Genomic DNA, 14,714 nt, shown 5'->3' on the forward strand with positions numbered 1-14,714 from the left:
GGGTCAGGAATAGGCTCTGGCACTTATTCTCACCCCTGCTGGTTGTAGTCTGGTGCTCCTAACTATTAAACATCTGTGGAAGATGGCTGAGCTAACTTTGTGACAAGCATCTAGTATCTGCTGGAGCTACAGGTGAAGCTAGGGGCCAGACCAAGCACACATCACACCTATATCACTTCTCTCACACCTTCTCCATTTGGTGAGGACGAAATCAATGTCTCCTAGACTGGAAGCTCCAGGAAGAAAGAGATCGAGATAAGTAAACACAACTGTAATATATAGGTAAATATGGGAAATAACATCAGAACAGAAGGGTTCAAACAGTACTGAAGGTCATTTGTCTATTCCACATACATTCCCTTTCAGCACTTACTATGTTACAGGCAATGTGCTTTGCCCTGGGTTAATAATAATTAAAAATATCTTACTTAAAAAATAGTTATAAAATAGACATAGACATTTTTAATCATATTCAAAATGTTGATTATAAAAATATGTTTTAGTATATATATATATAAACACACACACACATATATATATAATGTATATAAAACCAAATACTTTATAAGATTCCAAAGTGAACCATATTCATTTTCTTTGGGAAGTACTTTATATTGCCTTGCTTGGCAATAAAAAGAGGAGACATGATAGTCATCTATCTGCAGTTACGTAAGTATAATCTTTCCTAGGAGCAGGAAGACAGGCAAAATTAATTCCCTTTGATTACTGTGATGTTGAATCTGACTTGTTCTCTGTATAAGAATGAGAATTCCACAATTTCTTTATACACAATGGAATATTACATGGCAATGAGAAAAAATGAAATATGGCCTTTTGTAGCAACGTGGATGGAACTGGAGAGTGTGATGCTAAGTGAAATAAGCCATACAGAGAAAGACAGATACCATATGGTCTCACTCTTATGTGGATCCTGAGAAACTTAACAGGAACCCATGGGGGAGGGGAAGGAAAAAAAAAAAAAAAAAGAGGTTAGAAAGGGAGAGAGCCAAAGCATAAGAGACTGTTAAAAACTGAGAACAAACTGAGGGTTGATGGGGGGTGGGAGGGAGGAGAGGGTGGGTGATGGGTATTGAGGAGGGCACCTTTTGGGATGAGCACTGGGTGTTGTATGGAAACCAATTTGTCAATAAATTTCAGAAAAAAAAAAAAATAAAAATAAAATAAAATAAAATAACAAAAAAAAAAAAAAAAAAAAAAAAAAAAAAAAAAAGAATGAGAATTCCATGGCATAGTACTTAAATGAGTAAAGCCTTGCTACCTGTTTTTTATATTTAGCTTGCCACACTCTAGATTTGTACATAGGTACAATTTTCTGGGTATGGACGGTATTTACTGGGAGTCTGGCCACCAAAACAAGCCACCATATAAGTCTTCACCTCAAATTAGGAATAAAACATGTATGGACAAAAATTCAGTCAGCCAAATAAATTAACTTCAAGGAAATCATTTATCTGAGTAGGTATTAAAATGTTTATTTATTGTCTGTACATTTAGACATATGCTTTTCTTGGACAGTAACAATGTCTATTTCTTTTATTTTTTAATGTTTCTTTATTATTTGAGAAAGAGAGAGACAGAGCACAAGCAGAGGAAAGGCAGAGAGAGAGGGAGACACAGAATCTAAAGGAGGCTCCAGGCTCTGAGCTGTTAGCACAGAGCCCAAGGCAGGCTCCAACTCACGAATCACTAGATCATGACCTGAGCTGAAGCCAGATGCTTAACTGACTCAGCCACCCAGGTGCCCCACGATGTCTATTTCTTTAACAGATTATGTCAAAAAGGGAAACCACATAACTTACAATTCAAATGAGGACAGTCTGGAGAGTGAAAGGGAAACTTTTATTAATTATGCCAGGATGACAACAAGAACAATAAAGTAAATGAGAGCTTGCATTCACTGAGTGCTTCTTTTCTACAATTCAATGCTGTGCATTTGACACATGGGTCTTTACTTAATATTCAAAAATTCTCTGTGAAGGATATTATACCCATTTTACAGATTAGCTAGCTGAGATTTTAGACAGTTTAACTAACTTGCCCCCAAAATGCACTGCTGATAAGTGGCAGAATCAGGACTTGAATCCATCTGACTCTAAAAACCTTACCTTAAAGGAACCTACTTTTGGGGCTCCTGGGTGGCTCAGTTGGTTAAGCTTCTGACTTCAGCTCAGGTCATGATCTCGTGGTTCATGAGTTCGAGCCCTGTGTTAGGCTCTGTGCTGAAGCCTGCTTCACATTCTCTCTCTCTCTGCACCTTGTCCAGTCACTCTCTCTCTCTCTCTCTTTCTCTCTCTCTCTCTCAAAGATAAATAAACATTTTAAAAAAAGGAACCCACTCTCTAACAAAGAGGAAAAACTCATAAACAGTAACAGTGCAAAGCAATAAGGGCTCTGATAGAGGGAAATGCAAGGTACATAGGAACCCAAAGGTGAGCCCTGGTCCAGTCTGGGGATATCAAGAATAGATTCTCAATACATCCAAAGAAAGTGGCATTTATGCTGGGACTTACTTCCAAATGATTCTCAAATCATTCCAAAATAACTATCAGCAACTACATACACACACCAATTTCCTTAAATATACCAAAGGCAAAGCACCTAAGAAATGGTTATATCACTGGAGAATTTCAACAAATTGCCAACAAGACAGGGTAACAGGAAAAATGAAAATCTCAGTGAACTTAAAAGTGTAATGGGGTGCATGGTAAGTGTCCCAATTATTATTATATATCCTGTCACAGTGATCGATGCTACAGAATATTATTCTGCTGGAATACTATCTGTCTTGTCAAAAAGACAAGTTGTAGCTGCCATAAGGTAGCAGCAGTGTGCTACCTGACCTGGCATCCTAAAAGAAAGGGAGTATATGCTAATTCTTTGCAACAATACAAATGTTATAAGCTACTGAGAAATAAAGTTACTAAGTGAAGGGCTCACCTTATAGTGCTATTCTTGGATTCAGACTTTTTCCTATCCACTGCCAGAGGACAGCCCTAAAAACAGTGTAAGTGGTGAAAGTGGTTGATTGCTGTCTATTAAGTGCCTGGTAAGGAGACAACAGGACAGAGCAGAATGAGCAACAGCAGAAGTCTCCCTTCTTAGAGACCTCACTTCTCTTCCTAGCTCTCCTGTTTCAAAGCAGTGTGATCTTGGGCAAGTTCCATAACCTCTGGATCTGTTCCTCCTCTGTAAAAAAGAATTCAGTACCAGGATTTCATCAACTTTGACATTCTTTCCATCACCAAACCATGAGTGACTCACCAGGTCAAATTCAGCATTAGTATTAGAACAGCCATTCACCTAAGAAAGAAACTAGAAAAAAACCTCTCGGTTCTGTGCCTGAGATGGTCCACTCAAGGTTATCATACTCTTTATGAGACTATGTTTAATGAAAAAGGATTAGCTTTCCATACTTTTCTCACAAGCCATAAAAGACTTGCCAAGGCAAAGTGACATCTTTTCTGATTTTTTACTAGGCTCCACATCCTTTTCAATATTAAATGAAATTATGTGACTAACGTGCACACCACAGGGATCAGGGATTTAATAAATGGCTAAACATAAATATTACTTCTCCCTGCTTTCTCTAAGGATCTTGGGCGTCTAATATTCAATTTTTTTTGTTGGACTTATTCTAAATAGAAATTCTCTAATCCCTGATTGAAATTATAACTGGAGATACACGGAAATTGTTCCGGATCAGATTATCTCAATTCAGTTAAAGAGAATTTCCTTAAATATACCAAAGGCAGAGGACCTAAGGAATGATTACACCATTGGAGAATTTCAGCAAACTGCTCACAAGACAACTCTGTTGATGAGTCTCAGAGGCTGGCCAACTCTATCTCCTACAAGACCCAAATAAATAGTGCTCTACATCCCTGCCTGAGCCCTCAAAATGTTGAGAAATAGAACCAAGAGTATATCAGAAGGAATCCCACATATCCCCCTTATTCCTGATAGAAATTAAACTGGACATAGAGTGTTGTGAAAAGCAATGTTGGCCTACTAACTCCACCCCAAAATAAGGTGAACACCTACTGAGACAGAGGCTGACCTTCTTCTAAAAAAGAAAAGGAAGATGTGAGACATGTTCTCTGTAGGTAAGTCTGTCTCAGAGAAAGAAAGGCAGAGAAAGGCCAAGCAAACCCTCATTTCTTTCCACGTTTACAATCAGGTAAAACCCTCCATCACTGTAAGGGTGGAGCAGTAAAGACTTTGAGATATGCTAGGATAGCTTCTAAGGACTATCCCTCCATCCAAAAACCAGGAATGAAAAGGCAGGGGGGAGTGGCATTCTTCACATTCATGAAAGACAGTCTATCCAGAAAATCGTGGAAAAAATAAATGAACAAACTAAAAACCAGTTTCAGTTACACTAATGAGAAGCAGATCCAGGCAACTGTAACTCTAACCTGACCACACAGAAGTAGTCAAGATAATCAGATCTCTCTTTCAAACTCTCTGAATTTCTAAATGTATCCCCTTTACATCCTAAGAGAAGAGACGCTCAGGTTAAAGTCTGACCATTTTCAGAAGCCAAGATGGGACTAATTTGCTATGGCCAGTGAAATGGAGGGAGTTGTATTAAGGGAAATGATGTCCTCTGGGATGATCACTCAGCTGAAAAATTACTTGACCAAATGCAAGCAGGGTGATAGTTCCACTGCCCAGAAGGGTACCAGCTGCTAATTACAATGGCTCTCTGGAGAAGTGCTTCCAACAGTATTTCTGAGTTATTAGTTGATTAGTTTTCAGTCAAATCGATAAAGCCTTCAAGGTTAACTATCTACGTGATATTTCTCTACAATTATAATGCACAAAAAAGTGTTTATTATCAACTTTCTCTTGCTTTGGCTTAATTATTTAAGCACTTGGAATTCAGTAGTTATCTTCCTGCCCCTCTAGAAAACAACCTGAGAGGGAAACTGGCAAAAATTTCACAGAGGCCAGATCTATTTCTAATGGACAAGAGAATCAAATGAAAAATAAATCCATTTCTCAATTATATTCAGGAGCACAACATATTCAATCAATCAATAAACAGCATAAAACAGTAAGACACACCATGTATTAAGTCCTTACTACATGTCAAGTTCGAACTAAGTGCATTGCCAACGCTTTATCATTTAATCTTTACAATTTCCCTGCAAGTAAATCACCATTATCCCCATTTTCACATGTGAAAACATGTTACATCAGTAAGAGAAAAAAGACAGAATTCAAATTCAGGTCTATAAGTGCTGTGGGTTGAATTGTGTCCCCCCAAAATTCATATATTGAAGTCTGACCCCTTGTGCATCAAAATGTGACCTTATTTGGTAATGGAGTCATTGGAGATATAATTAGTGAAGTTAAGATGACAGCATAGTGGAGTAGGGGGCATCCCTAATCAGATATGACTAATATCCTTATAAAAAGGAGGATTTGGACACAGACATGCACACAGGAAGAATGCTACATAACGGTGAAAGCAGGGATCATGGTGATAGTCTACAGACCAAGGAACTCCAAAGATTGCCAGAAAACTGCCAGAAACTACGGGGAAAAGCATGGGATAGATTCTTGCTCATAGTTCTCAGAAGGAACCAACTCATTGACACCTTGATTTTGGACTTCTAGCGTCCAGAACTGTCAGACAATACATTTCTGTTGTTTAAGTTGTTCAGTTCGTGGTATTTTGTTATGGCAGCCCTAGCAAACTAATATAGTTGGGTTCCAAAAATCTGTGCCTTTCTGTTGGGTCATGCAGCCCAGGTGGGCAGTTTCTTGCTGCTCTTATGCCACACATCTAGTTAGACATCTTTACTGGAGTTTGGACTGAGATACAGAGATATCTCTGAACATATGTCTAGTGGCTTGTTTCCCTGAAATCTCACCTTCCTCTGGCATGACTACCTCCCCATCCATTTTAGTGTTTCTGAGAAATTCATATTGTCTCACTCTTTGAGTGAAAAGCCATGTGTTATTCATTCATTCACTAAACAAAACAACCAAAATGTACTGAGTGTCTTCTTTGTTCCTACTGGCTTCTCATGGAGTTCACAGTATAGCAGAGGAGCATGACATTAAGAAAATTATTACATCTAGAATTATGACAATATATTACAAATGCTCATCTTAGACCCTATTAAAATTGAGATTGATCTCTGTTCTAAGCCTTACTTTGATTCTTTTTAAAATAAATAATAACATATTTTAGAACACCAAGAGACAGAAGCCAAAGAATAATTGAATTGTTTACTTTGTACTCAAGGCAATGATAAGTAATATTTGGAATTATCTGTACATTTTTCTCAAATTTAATGAAAACTATAAACTTGTACATCCAAGAAACTCACGTGGAAATCAGTGATAAAAATAAAATCTTAAAAGCAGTCAGAGGACACAAAACACATTACAGAGAGGGGGAAGAATTCTCATCAGAAACAATGCAAACAAAGAATATGAAGTGCTAAAACAAAACAGCCAACCAACAAACTTACATAGGATTCTATAACCAGCAAAGATATCCTTCAAACATTAAACTGGATTAGGATATTTTTAGTAAAGTTAAGATTGGTAGAATGTACTGTCAGAAAATGTGCATGACAAAGAATTTTAAAGGATGTTCATTAGACAGAAGGAAAATATATGAGATCTGTTGAAGAGGTAATATGGGTAAGTATAAAAGACTTTTTCTCATTTTCTAAGTTTTTAAAAAATATAATTGACTATTTAAGAACACACTGAGGGATTAGGAAGATGTCAAAGGAAAATAAAGGACAATTGCACAAAGGATGAAGGTGCAAAATTGAAATGTAATGTTATAAGATACTTTCATTATGTGTGAAGTGGAATAATATTATTTGAGGTAAAGATATGCATTTTAAACTTGAGAGTGAGTAAATAAGTAAATAAATAAAGCTGATAAGCCAATAGTGGAGATAAAATAAATACTAAAAATTAATTCAAAAGAAGACAAGAAAAATAGGAAAATGAAGAATAGATGAGACAAATAACAATATGATTAAAATAAACCCAAGAGTATACAAATTATGTTAAATGTTAAGATTACGAGCACCACAATGAAAAGGCAAAGATCACCTGATCAGATTATTTTTTAAAAAGGAAGAGTCAACTATATGCTACTCAAATGAAATGCCCTTTCAGTATTAAGGCACAGGATGGAAAATGATATATCTTGCAAACACTAATCACATAGTTGGAGTGACCATATTAATACCAGAGGAAGTAGAGCTCAGGAGAAGGAACACTACCAGGCATAAAGAGGAACTTTTCATAAAATAAAATGGTCAATTCATAAAAAATATGGAAAAATCTGGGGCACCTGGGTGGCTCAGTCAATTAAGAGTCTGACTTCAGCTCAGGTCATGATCTCACAGCTGGTGAGTTCAAGTCCCACACTGGGCTCTATGCTGACAGCTCAGAGCCTGGAGTCTGCTTTGGATTCTGTCTCCCTCTTTCTCTGCCCCTTCCCTGTTCATGTGCTGTCTCTCTCTGTCTCAAAAATAATTAAACATTAAAAAAAAAAGGAAAAATCTAAAATGTGCCATGCACTTAATAACAGAGTTTCAAAATACAGGAACAAAAACTGATCAATTTAAAAGCTAAATAGATAAGACTATAGTAGAAAATTTCAACATTCCTCTCAATAATCAATAGAACAAGTGGACAGAAAATAAGAACATATATGAAGAGTCAAACAACACTATCAAGTCAATAAACATCTGTAGAACGCTCCACCCCAAAACTGCAGCATGCACATTCTTTACAAATACATACAAATGTTTTCAAAATAATTCATAGGCTGGGCTATAAAATATATCTCAAAAATTTTTAAATAATAGAAATTATATAAAGTATGCTTTCTAAACACAATGAATTAATCAATAAATAATCAGAAAAAAATCTTAAAAAATCACCTAAATTTAGAAATTCAGCAACATGATTTTAAATGACCCATGGATCAAAGGATAAAACAAGAGAGGAGAATTATAAAATACTTTTAACTGAATGATAACGACAACTCAACATGAATTAAGATTTGGAGATGAATCTAAAGCAACACTTAAAGGGAATTTTGTAGTTTTAAATGCTTATGTTATCAAAGTAAGTAGGTGTAAAAGAAATTATCTAAGCTTCCACCTTAAGAACCTGGAAAAAAGAAGAGTAAATTAAACCCAGTATAACTGAATTTTAAAAAGGTATAAAATTATAATAGTGTATTTAGTAATATATGTCCATATATGTCCACTTCTAGTGGTATATTAAATACTTGCAGTTTCACTTTCATTTAACTAACATTGATCGTGTGTTAAATGATATGCACAGCCTTTGCCAAAGGCTAAGAAAATATGCATGAATAAGTATCAACCCCTGCCTTTAAATACATTATTTGAAGACACGCACACACTCCACAGAGGCAGACAAGGAAACAATTCACAACAGGAGTATGGCTAGATGCCAAGGCAGTCAGAGAAGAGGATGATAAAAGTTCTCCTTTACCTCATTCCTTTGCTTCAGTTAGAGCTACAGGTAAACAGCACCTGATATGGGTCATAAAGAATGAAGAATCTGTGCACACTGTTCCTTCTCATTAGATTTGGCACCAGGGGCGCCTGGGTGGCTCAGCTGGTTAAGCATCCGACTTTGGCTCAGGTCATTATCTCACAGTCTGTGAGTTCGAGCCCTGCATCAGGCTCTGTGCCAACAGCTCAGAGCCTGGAGCCTGATTCAGAGCCTGTGTCTCCCTCTCTCTGTGCCCCTCCCCCACTCGCACCTGTCTCTCTCTCAAAAATAAAATAAAAACATAAAAAAAAAATTAAAAAAAAAGAAGATTTGGGTCCATAGTAGATTTGAGGAGAAAAGGATTAACAGCACATTTTGGGAATTAAAAACAGAATAGTGATGTTGCTAAATTGGTGAGTGGGATTTGGGGATTAGGCAGACCATTGGGGACAGGAGTCTAAGGAAGGAGTTAAAAGGCCAGTGATGGAGGTCATATAATTTCAATATACTTTTCAGAAATGTATTATTTATTTCTCTGACCCACCATTCTCACCATAGCCAAAACCAAAACTTGGAGATTCTGAATTCATGAAATTAAAGATGCCAAAGAAAAATCTATAGTCATGTATAAACCAACAAAATAAAGGAGTAGATATGCTATTATATTGAATTTAGTTCTGAAAAAGTAATCTATTTTAGCATTCTTTTCCCTAATATATTGTTTAGACAGTTTTAACAATATTTGATCATTCTATCTATTGAAATACTTCTTCAATTTAAGCGCTAGTCAAGCCCTGGAACATTTTAATACCCAAGAAATTGACCACGTTAGTAGGTACATATGCTATTGTATAAATGGTAGACTTGAGATTTGCCTCTGTCTATGGCATTCCTCATCCAAGACAACAGACTACAGGTTTCTGCTCCTGTAGTTATCAATTGGGGATAGTTATTTTTTAAATTATTGATTCTCAGGATCTAAAAAACAAATTGAGACTCTCAGGAAAGAATTTTTTATTACTGTCTTGTAGGAAGTCCAGACATGCCAGTTTAATTTCTCAAAATTTATGTATCTATTACAAACAGGGATAGCAACTAACTAATTTTATAGACCTATTAACTTGACCTTTGAAATATTTTCCTACTAATCAAATGTGAACAAAATTATATGCCCTTATTTAGTTAATTCAAAAATCAAAAATTGAATTCTCAGGCACAAAATTTTCTTTATTAAAATCAAAATGGTCATTAAAACTGAGACTGAAGGGGCCATTTAACAATGACAATTGCCTGGTTCCAGGCAATCATTTTCATTTTAAGATAATCCCCTGAAGCATTTTAATCCCTAAAAAAAAAAATACACCTCCATTTAAAGAATTTTATGAGGAGTTCTCATCTATAACATGTTTCTCTTTTGTCAAAATATGCTTGTTAAAGCTGAATGTGACTGTGGAGTTTGGGGAGCAGGTTTATTTCCATTCAGTCTGACTGGGTCAAAGTTCATGACGGTGAAAATACCTTGAGTTTCTAATTGTTTGCTTCCTAGTCCAGGATGAAGTCAGTCCAGTTTTGCTTTCTCTTCTATTGCTGGAGAGCAATCTGCTGCATGAGCTATGAGCTAACGAACATCACCATCACAGAGGAGAAAGGAATACCCCTTCTGCATAAGCACCAATGCCACTTGGTGTGTGGGCTACTGCTACACCTGGGCAGGAACTCACTCCTGCTGGAAGTGAGGGTACTGAGGATCTGTACAAGGCAGGCTTCATTAATTCCCAATTTATCAACATTTTGTCTCTCCTCAACAATAGCCATGAATCGCTTAGCCAACTTCTCTGCATTGTGATTAATTACCATGATATCATTTCAATGTCTAGGTTTGGATTTAATTTGGGTAAAACAAATTTGGGACAGCTCATATTGATGTAAATGAATGCTTCAGTAATGCGCCAATTCTGCATTTTAAAAGAATATTTTTCTGCTAGCTTTACCTATTGAGAGATAAACATGGGCATGAATGCATATCTATATTTGATCATGGAATATGATCAATACTCTCAAACAGCCAAATGCAATAATAAAAGGCATACCTTTGTAACAGGTATAGTACCAAAATGCCTTTAAAGCCAAATAAAAACACAAGCAGCCAATTAGAAGATTCATTTTATTGGTCTACCTTTAACACAAATGCCAGCAAGCAGCCTCAAAACAATCAATCCCTGTAGATTAGAACCAAAAGGAATCAGCAAACCTACTCCCTTTATGCTGGTGAGGAAATCAAGGCATAAGGGCATTAGACCATTTGTCTACATTCTCTACAGCTTCTTCAAATTGGCCAGTTTTCAGTGAACATGTTTCTTCTTTGCCATTTTTCTGTTGCATCTGGCTATGCAGGGATTCAATAAACTGAAATTTAAGGTGGCTGCATTTTAATGAATATACTTTATGTGATAGTAAAAATTTGATCAATGAAATTTAACTCACTGCACTTTAGGTGGGATAGAGACCTTGTGGCCAGCCTGGGAAAGGAATTAACCAGCAACCTCTTCTCTCCCTTAAAGCCAATTATTTTCTCATTGGGCAAGTAGAAGAGTGAAACATACTTGGCTTGAGTTAAATGTATTGATATTGAAACTATGTCATTTACTTTTGGATTAAGAACCATGCAAATACAAAGAATTTAAGGCAGTGGCAAGGAAAAACTTAAAAAGTAATAGAAGGTCCAAAATCCAATATGAGACTTCACTCATATTTCGGGCAAGCATGAATAATTCAGCATATGACTCTTATTCCTCTTTTAAATATACATAGAAAAGAGTGATGGAAATATCTTTATAAGCAATTAAACTGAAGTGTTATATGTTTTTATCTGTCATTAACATAGCTTCAGATTACTAAGTACAAAAAGAAAAAATCTTTATATTCCAAGGTCATATTTCTTTATTCCTTTATCTCTACATGCTTTTATGCCATACAAATTTAAAGTTTTATAGAACTTTACAAATATTAAACATATGGGTATTATCATGGTAGGGAGGAAGGAAACAGTCATATTTTCTATAACATTTCCAGGACAGTTTAGAAAAGTGGTATAACATGCATTTTTTAAAATAAGGTCATGTTTCCTGTGCTTAAGGATCCTACAACCCGGTCTTCAGAGGACAAATATTAGAATAAGCAGTATTAAATCCCTCTTTTTTGAGAGAGAGAGAGAGAGAGAGAGAGAGAGAGAGAGAACCCCAAGCAGGCTCCACACTCAGTGTGGAGGCAGATGCAGGGCTTAGTCCCATGACCCTGGGATCATGACCTGAGCCAAAATCAAGAGTTAAATGCTCAACTGACTGAGTTACCCAGGCACCCCAAAATCCCTGTCTCATTTTGACTAAGCCAAAAGGAAACTTCCAGAATTATAATCTAACTCTCTCCTTCCTAAACTCCTCAGGCTCTAGTGTACAAGAACCCAGGCAGGCCCAACATTCAGAAAGTATGTACCTCCAAGGAGCTGATGTATGACATGGTTAGAGTGCCTAGCTGTGCTCGCCATGTAGATGCCCTGTGTATGTACCCAGTAGCCACTGCATATCACTGTGGCAAGTGAGACACCAACACTGACTATACCGTGTGAAACCTGGGGCCCAACTACTGCTCCTTCAGTGAAATGAAAGAATAAAGAGCAGTAGACATTTGGGACAGCCTACCCTTGTCCTAAAGGACCAAGATATCCCAAACTCTGTGTACGTCCATGTGCCCAGGCTAAAAAAACCACTGCAGGCCAAGGGATCATCAGGCCCCTGATCCCTGTTGTCCAGGCAGAGGAGGAGCTCCAGGATTGGAGAGTGCCTGGCACCACTCATCCCTGTATTCTTAGGTGTGGGCTCAGTCAGTTTCATTCCACTTGAATTCTGGGGCTTTAAGTTGTTTCCCATATTCAACGGATTTAGAGGTCCCTAGAGAAACTCTATGATTTTATAAATGAGAAAACCTAGACTTGGAAGAAAGAGCTCTCAAGATGACTGGGTAGGAAAACTAAATCTCGTATGAGATGCACGGCGTGCAAGGGCAGGGCCAGTATTGTTTTAGTGTCCTAAAGCCAGTACCTAACCATTTAAATATTAAGGGGAGAGTCAGGAAGACAGGGAGACTGAGCCAAGACTGCCCACTTCATCGCTGGTCCTTGGAGGTGGTAACATCAGTTCCACTTTGCCTGTGTTTTTCTGGCAAAGAAGTTTTTGCTGATCTGTGAGGGTAGGAGAAGAGTAGAGGGAGGTAGTGCTGGGAAACAGGCCACGCATTCAGAATGTGAAGCCTAAAAAACCACATCTTAACAATTTTTTTAAGTTTATTTATTTATTTTGAGAGACACAGAGACAGAGCAAAGTGGGGAGGGCAGAGAGAGGAGGGAGAATCAAAAGCAGGCTCTGCACTGTCAGCACAGAGCCTGATGCGGGGCTCAAACCCATGAACCATGAGATTATGACTTGAGCCTAAACCAACAGTCGGGCACTTAACTGAGCCACCCAGGCACCCCAAAAATCTTTATTTCCAATTTGAATTACTAACCCAGACCAAGAACTATTAGTTTGGGTCTGTAGAAATTCAATTACAAAACCAATGAATATATTTTCCTGAGTTGTTCCCCTAAACGTGTTTTACCACTTAAAAAAAAATTTGACTGAGAACTTCCAGCCTCCTGCAAAACTGCCTCTCGGGCCATAAGATGCATACCTGTTGCTTGTTGCTGTGTCATCTGGATCAGAATCCTCCTCCTTGGTGGGATGGGAACCCTGAAGTACATGTGATAGCACTTCAGGCAACTTGACAGTTTTTGTTTGTTTCAAATTTTTATTTAAATTCCAGTTAGCTAACATATAGTGTAACATTAGTTTCAGGAGTAGAAATTAGTGATTCATCACTTACATACAATACCCAGTGCTTCCTTTTGGGATGAGCACTGGGTGTTGTATGGAAACCAATTTGTCAATAAATTTCATTAAAAAAAATAAATAAACATTAAAAAAAAAGTAAAAAAAAAAATAAAAAAAAATAAAGCAGATTACAAAACTGTAAAAAAAAAAAAAAATACCCAGTGCTCATCCCAACAAGTGCCCTCCTTAATACCCATCATCCATTTAGCCCATCCCCCACCCACCTCTCTCTATCAAACCTCAGTTTGTTCTCTACCATTAAGAGTCAGTTTCATGGTTTGCCTCTCTCTTTTTTCTCCACTATGTTCATCTATTTTATTTATTAAATTCCACATTTGAGTGAAATATGCATTTGTCTTTCTCTGACTGACTTATTTCACTTAGCACAATACACTCTAGTTCTATACATGTCATTGCAAATGGCAAGATTTCATTCTTTTTGGTGACTAATATTCCATTGTGTGTGTGTATGTGTATATATACATATACATATGTATATATACATACATGTATACATATATATACATATGTATGTATATATGTGTATGTATATATACACGCCACTTCTTTTTCCATTCATCGGTAGATGGACGTTTGTGTTCTTTCCATAATTTGGGTATTAATGATAATGAAGCTATAAACAACAGGGTACATATGCCCCTTTGAATCAGTATTTTTATATCCTTTGGGTAAATACCTAGAAGTGCAAATGCTGTATCATAGGATAGTTCTATTTTTAACTTTTTGAGGAACCTCCATACTGTCTTCCAGAGTGGCTGCACTAGTTTGCATTTCCACCAAGAGTGTAAAAGGGTTCTCCTTTCTCCACATCTTTGCCAACATCTGCTGTTTCCTGTGTTGTTAATTTTAGCCATTCTGACAGGTGTGAGGTGGTATCTCATTGTGGTTTTGATTTGTATTTCCTTGGTGATGAGTGATGGTGAGCATCTTTTCATGTATCTGTTGGCCATCTGGATGTCTTCTTTGGAAAATGTCTATTCATGTCTTCTGCCCATTTCTTAACGGGGTTATTTGTTTTTTAGGTGGTGAGTTTGTTAAGTTCTTTACAAATTTTGGATACTAACCCTTTATCAGATACATCATTTGCAAATATCTTCTCCCATCCCAAAAGGTTACCATTTGGTATTGTTGATTATTTCCTTTGCTGTGCAGAAGGTTTTTATTTTGATGAAGTCCCAATAGTTCATTTTAGCTTTTGTTTCCCTTGCCTCCAGAGACATGTCTAGTAAGAAGTTG

At 36.9% G+C, this 14,714-nt stretch overlaps 1 long non-coding RNA gene and 1 pseudogene across 1 annotated transcript in view; one reads left to right on the plus strand and one right to left on the minus strand.

The window, feature by feature from the left end:
- The window catches only part of LOC125146638 (uncharacterized), a 198,739-nt gene that overhangs the window by 48,758 nt on the left and 135,267 nt on the right, over nt 1-14,714 (minus strand). The gene's annotated exons all lie outside the window — the stretch shown is intronic.
- On the plus strand, nt 10,085-12,202 carry LOC125146637 (follitropin subunit beta-like; annotated as a pseudogene).

Source organism: Prionailurus viverrinus, chromosome D1, assembly GCF_022837055.1.
Source record: "Prionailurus viverrinus isolate Anna chromosome D1, UM_Priviv_1.0, whole genome shotgun sequence".
Classification (NCBI taxonomy): Eukaryota; Metazoa; Chordata; class Mammalia; order Carnivora; family Felidae; genus Prionailurus; species Prionailurus viverrinus.